The sequence below is a fragment of the Paramormyrops kingsleyae genome, chromosome 11 (genome assembly GCF_048594095.1).
Source record: "Paramormyrops kingsleyae isolate MSU_618 chromosome 11, PKINGS_0.4, whole genome shotgun sequence".
In the NCBI taxonomy this organism is placed as follows: Eukaryota; Metazoa; Chordata; class Actinopteri; order Osteoglossiformes; family Mormyridae; genus Paramormyrops; species Paramormyrops kingsleyae.
The window spans coordinates 26,623,572-26,630,717 of record NC_132807.1 but is presented as its reverse complement, the minus strand read 5'-3'; the positions used below and the strand labels follow the sequence as shown (position 1 = coordinate 26,630,717).

The following is a 7,146-nucleotide window of genomic DNA, read 5'->3' as shown; positions in this document are numbered from 1 at the left end:
AATAAGAATCATTTTAATGACAGTTTCAGCATAATCAGTTAAGGCTACATCAGCACTAGGATAATCAACCATTCTTAGGCTCTAATGAAATTATTATTGTCTTCTGCAGAAAATGCCATGGGCTGGTAGATATTGATAATGGATTAATTGATTCTTGACTGGTGGCATCAATCAAGAAAATCTATTTACTTCCAGGTGGGGTGCCTTCCTTCTTCATTTTCTGTTTGTTTGTTTTTTTTTAACAATAAATACATGCAATAAATATTAGTACTTTGTTACTCCTAAAATCACCAGGTCTTGTTTTATAATACTTGTTTGAAAACTTCTGGTTTGTTCTGTGCCTGCTTTTATGAATTTGCTGTTATTGCCAGGTTTGGAAAGAGGCTGTTTAGTAGATTATACTGACTATAACAAAAAAGTAAATGAGAATCCTTTCATGTATATGTAAGGGAGGGGAGAAACAGGGTGATTGAGTTTTAAAACCTTTTTTTCTGTTATGTAACTTCTTAAAACTAATTTGGTTAGACATAAATGACAATGAAAAAGAAAACCTAATCCTGGTTTTTACAGGTTATTTGCATGAACGTAATTCATTCATTGTATATTTTAAAGTAATGTTTTTTTTTCTTTTTAATGTTCACACTGCCGTTTACAGTAAATTGACTCTACCGTTGGACCCGGCTACTCTTATTAATGATAATTTACTCTCTTGCGCCCTCTAGTGGACCGATGTGAAATGCCATCATCTGGTTGGCCCGACACACTTAAGGAACTTAGGCGGAGCATTTTTTTACCTGATATATTCATTAGTATTTTGAAACACGTGGTCATTATTATTTGTTCCCATTAACACTCTCATTATGAATAAAATAGTAAGAACAATTCATACAGTGTGGTACCTGAGCACGTACATATGAGAAAAATCAAATTGCCCTCCATAGGCCGAAGACAAGCCCCACAGACTTGGAGGCTGCATCAGAGCAGTGAAGAGCAAATGTACATCACAACTCAACAGTTACACTAAATGTCCACGTGTTACACTGAGCAGACTGTCACTGATTATTTAAGGGGTCTACACCAGTGGTTTTGAAGGAGGGTTTGCCGTGGCACATGAAACGTTTTTGGGTTATAAATATTTATAGTAGTAATGCATGTATGTGATTTACATGGCTGCGACTCTGGATTTATATAAAGTGATTTATCTACGACTCTGCCTTTTAAAACGGCGGTGGGAAAGATGTTATTCCATCCGTGTCCGTACCGTTTATCCAGTTAGTTTTGCGGGGGTCTGGAGACCATCCTGGGAAGTGTAATGTCATGGTTCTCTGTGAGTGGTGTGCAGGTTCAGCACCGTTCACTCTCACGCCAAGGGCACTGCAGTAAGCATGGGGAGATATTGTCATCTCCACAAACAGCGCTGCAGCTCTGAGAACTTTACACTCTTTAAATTACAGAAATCATATATGCCTACTATTTTTTTATATATATAATTTGAAAGTACCTCTCATAATGAATTCTGACAGGTTGTTTTCCAAAATGCAGCTCTCACTAATTCTATATTAATATATTTGATACAGGGGTCAACTGAGTCCTTGTGTTGTTTTAAAAATTAACATATTATAAATAACTGAAAGGAAACGAAAGGCTAACAGTATCTCTTTGTCTGTGTCTTAATGTCCATGTCTTAAAATGTCATGCTTCTGCTGTTTGTATTGACCAGTATTTATATTCTATTTATTGTTTTTCATTTGCACTATTAAGAACGAAATTTAACTTCAGTGTCCCACCCCATGCAATAAAAGATCGTTTGGCTTCTTTTTTGCCAGTATTGTTTTTCCGCTTCCAGAATATACCACATACGCAGTTTTAATTCTAATCCGGTTAAAATGCGCTGGGATGTGCGGTTTCGCTCGAGAATGTCATCTGCCGGGGTCCCTCTCGCCATCGGCATCCTGACGTCACATCTGTCTGGTGCCTACGGACCGCAGAGAGCGGGGTATAGTGCCGGAAGGGGGGGCGGGGCGTAACCCGCCAGCCAGCTTGTGTGGCATCACGGCAAACACCTGTAAATAATTCAGCGTTAAAGGTGACAGTCGGGCAAGGGGTAGGGGGGCGGAAAGGGGAGGGGGGCGCAGGTGTGCCGTCTGTACCCTACATTACATTGCCAGCCCACCACACATTAGCACTTTGCTCAAAATCCCTGAGAATATTCTGGGTGGGGGGGGGGGGGGAGCAGACTTGCCCCCTATTCAAACAAAGTGTGGCAATGAGCAATAAAACCAATTCACACCCTAAGTGAGAGACACGCCTCTAAATATTACGCACACACCTTGCCCGTGTGTGCTGTGGCCCCACCTGCCAGCTAGGGGCACCAACATCTGCCAGCAGCTGCTCCGGAGGCACTGCGAGGCGCGGCTGTAGCTCGCAATCCCACCGTTGATTATCGTTCCGAGGTGACAGCCTGCCAGAATCGGCGCCAAGCCCAAGGGGGGGGGGGGCTGGGAGGAAGAGAGGAAGGCTTGGTACGTGAATTGATGGGAGGGGAGGGATATTTAGTGTCACCCCCGTGTCACCGCACACAGCTGTGGCATCTCGGCGAGAACATGTGTCTTTTAAACCTGCCTTCATGTGAGGTCCTAGCTTAACGTCACAAGGCGAGTCTCGACGTGTTGGGCGGTAGACGCCGGCACTCACGTTTTCTTTGCACATTTGTCATTCTGTGTCACGTAGTCCCAAGCCAGCCTGAGATGCCTCAATCAGTATCCGCCCAAAAAACACAACAGGACCTCCCTGATTTGCCTCGCTGCTTCATTCACAGATCACCCGCTTCAAACACCAACACACTGAGACAACTTTGAGCTCCCAGCTGTAAATGAGCCTGTTCAGTAGTTCGGATCATTTCTCACGCTCCCTCCCAACCCCCGTTTCACCTCCACATCCGAATCGCCATAGGACCTGAGTGACAGAATGCGATAAGCTGCTGTCCGAGGCTCCGCTGGACCTCGGGAAAGTGTCCACACGTTCTACCAGGCTCCGCTTTCCCTCAAACGTCTTGACAGGCTTTGTTGCCGCTATTAATTCGGGGCCTTGCTTTAATTATCTTGGCCGCGTCCCACACCATGAGGGGAAGCTGATGTCGTACACGGCACGGTTCCGGCAGCAATCCCGACATTATCGTCCCGCGAGGTGAGCGGAGTAATGTAATGCAGGATCAACGGCACGCTAAAAGTCTCTTTCCCTGGAGGCCGGAAGTCAGTCGCTAGCTTGGCATGCTGCATGTGACGGGCTGGCAGGAAGCCTGATGTCTGACCAATGAGGAGGGACAACAGGGGTGTGCGACAGGATGACACTATGCACTGACTGTGGGATGTGCGAGAGCCGGATCATTCCAGAATTTGGCCTGACCTCGGTCTGCAAGGGTCAGAATCCTGCCTCATAATTCCTTTACTGGGGTAGTTATTTTGAAAGCAAGTCACTGACCTTGTGTTAAAGTGTCTATCGGGTGCTAATTAAAATGGATCCCCTAATCTGGCGCACTCATAGTTTAAGAATTCTGTCCCACCGCGATAGTGTTAGTTTGACCCTAATGTTTAGTTCTGTATAAAATTTTGATGCTATTGGAGCTGCAAAGGCTGATATGGATTATGGCGTTTAACCTCTGGGTCTCTAGTGTGAGATTCATATTTACAATGGGTTAAAAACCCATACAAAATAGACCGAAAATAGCTTTGTGCATAATCCTGGGAATCTGTCAAAGCAGTTATTCCCTGTGATACTGAAGAGCAAGATGTCTCTGCTCTGCAGTTATGGAAATCATGCTGCAATTTAGAATTCTGCTCAGACATTTGTGAGAAGATGAATTACAGAATTACAAATACAGTTGTGTATTAATGCACAGAAGGATGTGCAAATTATAAATAGCAGTTACAAATATAACATGGCAGGCGGTTTACATAGTAAAATACAGTATTTTTCAAAAGCAGAAAGGTCACGTTGGTGTGAAATGCAGCTCCAGGCAAAGCTAAAACAATTATCCTCGCACGTTTTTATTCACTAGAGCCGTGAAGAAACGAAGACGTCTGTAAACTCAATAGAGCAATAGAGCACCTAGATGCTGTAAATATGGTGGAGAAATGTGGTGTCGGAAAACATGAAAAATACTGTAATTTGAAACGGAATAAAGTCACTGCCATTACATACACACACAAAGATTTGTGTAACACTAACCGGAGCGGTATGTTACCTTTATTGTTTTCCGAATTCAATGTCACGTGCTCTTCGTCTCTCGATCTCTTCCTCCTATCCAACTATTTTAGCCGATTGGCGTCTTTTTAAAACAGGACGACAGCCATAAATTACCATAAGTTTAAATATGTATTTCTGTGATGTGTCAATCTTGAAACTTGAAGAGGAATCGGAAATTTTAGAGATTAATTGCCAAGCGATAGTTGACAGTAATCGAAAATTAATCAAAGCCGACATTCAGAACCTCTAATCGACGTGATCTTGCCCAATAATATAATATTAAATATTCTGTTAATACTTAAAAAAATATATGTATGCTAATACTTTCCCCAGTGTGTTCATGTACCGTTCCCTTAAAAACATACTACCGCGTGTCCTGTCACGTGACTCCGCCCGTCCAATCTGCGACGTGGAAGCAGCGTGGAGGCGAACTCAAACACCGAGCTGACGGTTTCATTTCAGTAGCTTGTATACCAAAGAAAAATGCCGTGTCCGTCGTTTGGACATATTGTGGCTTTAGTGAAGATGACACCGAACAAAAAGAGGTCAAATACAAACACTGCGGAAATACTGTTTCAGCTACCAATCGGTTTAAATACTAGCAATATTAAAAATACTGTGGAAACCGCTTATATTGATCATGGTTTTTGTGATCAGCCGCTTATATGGATCAAAAAGCTTGGGACAGAATCATTCCTCTTCAAATACTGTTTAAATAATTTGCTTATAGAAATCAAGTAGTCCGCATACGTTGTTCATTTTGGGAGTTTTTATACATATGGAAAAATGTTGAATTACGGTAATTCTTTTAACTTGTCATGTGATGTGGGAGACCTTCCGTGATAAGACCCTGAAGGTTGCCGAGGGTTGTGTTGGTGTTGCCAGTGTTCCCAGAAGGAGGTGTTTCATCTCGCAGGGCACCCTGGATATTATCGAGAGGAGTCGCAGCGCACGACTTGATGGCAACTCCAGTCTGAACCGGGAATTGAGAAGGATGGCTGTAAGGGCTCTGAGGGCAGATAAGGAGGCATTTGTTAGACAAATCTGTGAGCAGGTGACACACCATCTGTGGTCTAGTGACCCACGTCCTGCTTACAGAGGAATCGAAGCATTACGCACATCTGAGTCTGTTCCTCGGAGATTTGCAGTCAGGGCGGGTGACAGAACGGTTCTTATGGGTGACACTGCAGTTGTGACTCGCTGGTCCAACTACTTTCAGCAGTTGTTTAAAGCTGACCCTCCAGCTAGGATGTTGGACATCTCTGGGTCCATGGTTCAAATGGGACTTGTGGTCCCTATCTGGAAAGGGAAGGGTGATCGCCTGGATTGCGACAACTACAGGGGGATAACCCTGCTCTCAGTGCCGGGTAAGGTCCATGCTAGGGTCATCCTTAACAGGATCCATGATCACTTGCTTGTCTGTCAGCGACCGGAGCAGTCTGGTTTTATGCTTAAGAAGTCTACCATCAACCGTACCCTTGCACTGAGGGTTGTCATCGAGCATAAGAATGAATATCGGCAGAGGCTCATTGCAGCCTTCGTCAATTTTCATAAAACGTCGACTCGGTTGATCGAGTTGCCGTGTGGGACATCCTGAGACTTCGCGGGATCTCCCCGAGGTTGCTGGACGTCATGGCCGGCCTGTACACTGGTACTGTGAGTGCTGTGCAGAGTGGAGGGAGAACCTCTGGGTTCTTCTCAGTTGATTCTGGGGTTCGCCAGGGGTGTGTTCTTGCTCCTACTCTGTTCAGTGCTTGTATGGACTGGGTGTTGGGCAGAGTCGTGGGGTCCAGCAGCTGTGGGGCATCTGTTGGTGAAGAAAGATTTACTGATCTTGACTTTGCTGACGACGCTGTGATCTTAGCAGAGTCAATGGAGGCTGTGATCAGGGCTCTAAAGAGACTGAGTGAGGAGTGGGATTGCGGGTGTCCTGGATGAAGACCAAGATCCAGGCATTTAATGACTTCTTGGGCACAGCCATTAGTAGTGTGTCTGTCTGAGGGGAGAATGTCGACCTTGTCGAGAGATTTACCTACCCAGGCAGCGACATTCATGGCTCTGGTGACTCTTCCTATGAAGTCAGCAGATGGATCGGAAGAGCATGGGGGATAATCAGGTCACTGGAAAGGGGTGTGTGGCGCTCCTGATATCTATGCAAGAGGACGAAGGTCCAAGTCTTTAGAGTCCTGGTGCTCCCTATCTTGCTGTATAGCTGTGAGACATGGATGCTATCCAGTGACCTGAGACGAAGACTGGACTCCTTCGGTACTGTGTCTCTTTGGAGAATCCTTGGGTACCACTGGTTTGACTTTGTGTTGAATGAGAGGTTGCTAGAGGAGTCCCGATTGAGGCACATTACCTGCATTGTAAGGGAGCGTCAGTTACAGCATTAATCCCATGTGGAGCGTTTCCCTGAGGGTGATCCGGCTCTCAGGATCCTCATTGCTGAGGACCCAAGCGGCTGGATCAGGCCAAGGGGACGCCCACGTAACACCTGGCTGTGAGAGGTAGATGGCCATTTCGGGAGGGTGGGACTGGACCGTGCATCTGCCTGGGGGATTGCCGGCCAGGATCCAGAAGAGTTTCGCTGTGTGGTGGGTACCTGCAATATGTATTCAGTACAGCTTTGTGCATTTTTTTTAGGTTCTGCCCATTCCTGAACCTTGATCCTGGGCCAGTGCCCAGTGAGACGCCCGACCCCCTCCAAAGGGGAGTGATCAGGCCCACGAAGACGATGATCCGCCAGCGGTGGCAGCAGATTAGCTGTTTAGCGTTAGCACAGCCCAGGCCCCAGCGGTCCATCTGCTTTGATTTTATTTAGCAATTCCCCCCTGGGATTGGAGCTGGAGTGAGAATAACAATACTTTAGCCCATCTGCTCCCCCAGCTAAATTATCGCATG

The 7,146-nt window shown here is 45.6% G+C and overlaps 1 long non-coding RNA gene across 2 annotated transcripts; it reads right to left on the bottom strand.

Moving 5' to 3' along the window:
* Positions 1 to 287: 287 nt before the first annotated feature.
* On the bottom strand, positions 288 to 4,586 carry LOC111832758 (uncharacterized). 2 transcript variants are annotated; one of them, XR_011993699.1, is made up of 3 exons: positions 4,244 to 4,586; positions 2,330 to 2,498; positions 288 to 2,063 (listed from the first exon to the last, which is right to left on the bottom strand). It is a non-coding gene; the product is annotated as an uncharacterized lncRNA (long non-coding RNA). The 2 variants fall into 2 exon arrangements; XR_011993700.1 differs by having other exon boundaries at positions 2,356 to 2,498.
* Positions 4,587 to 7,146: the final 2,560 nt, after the last annotated feature.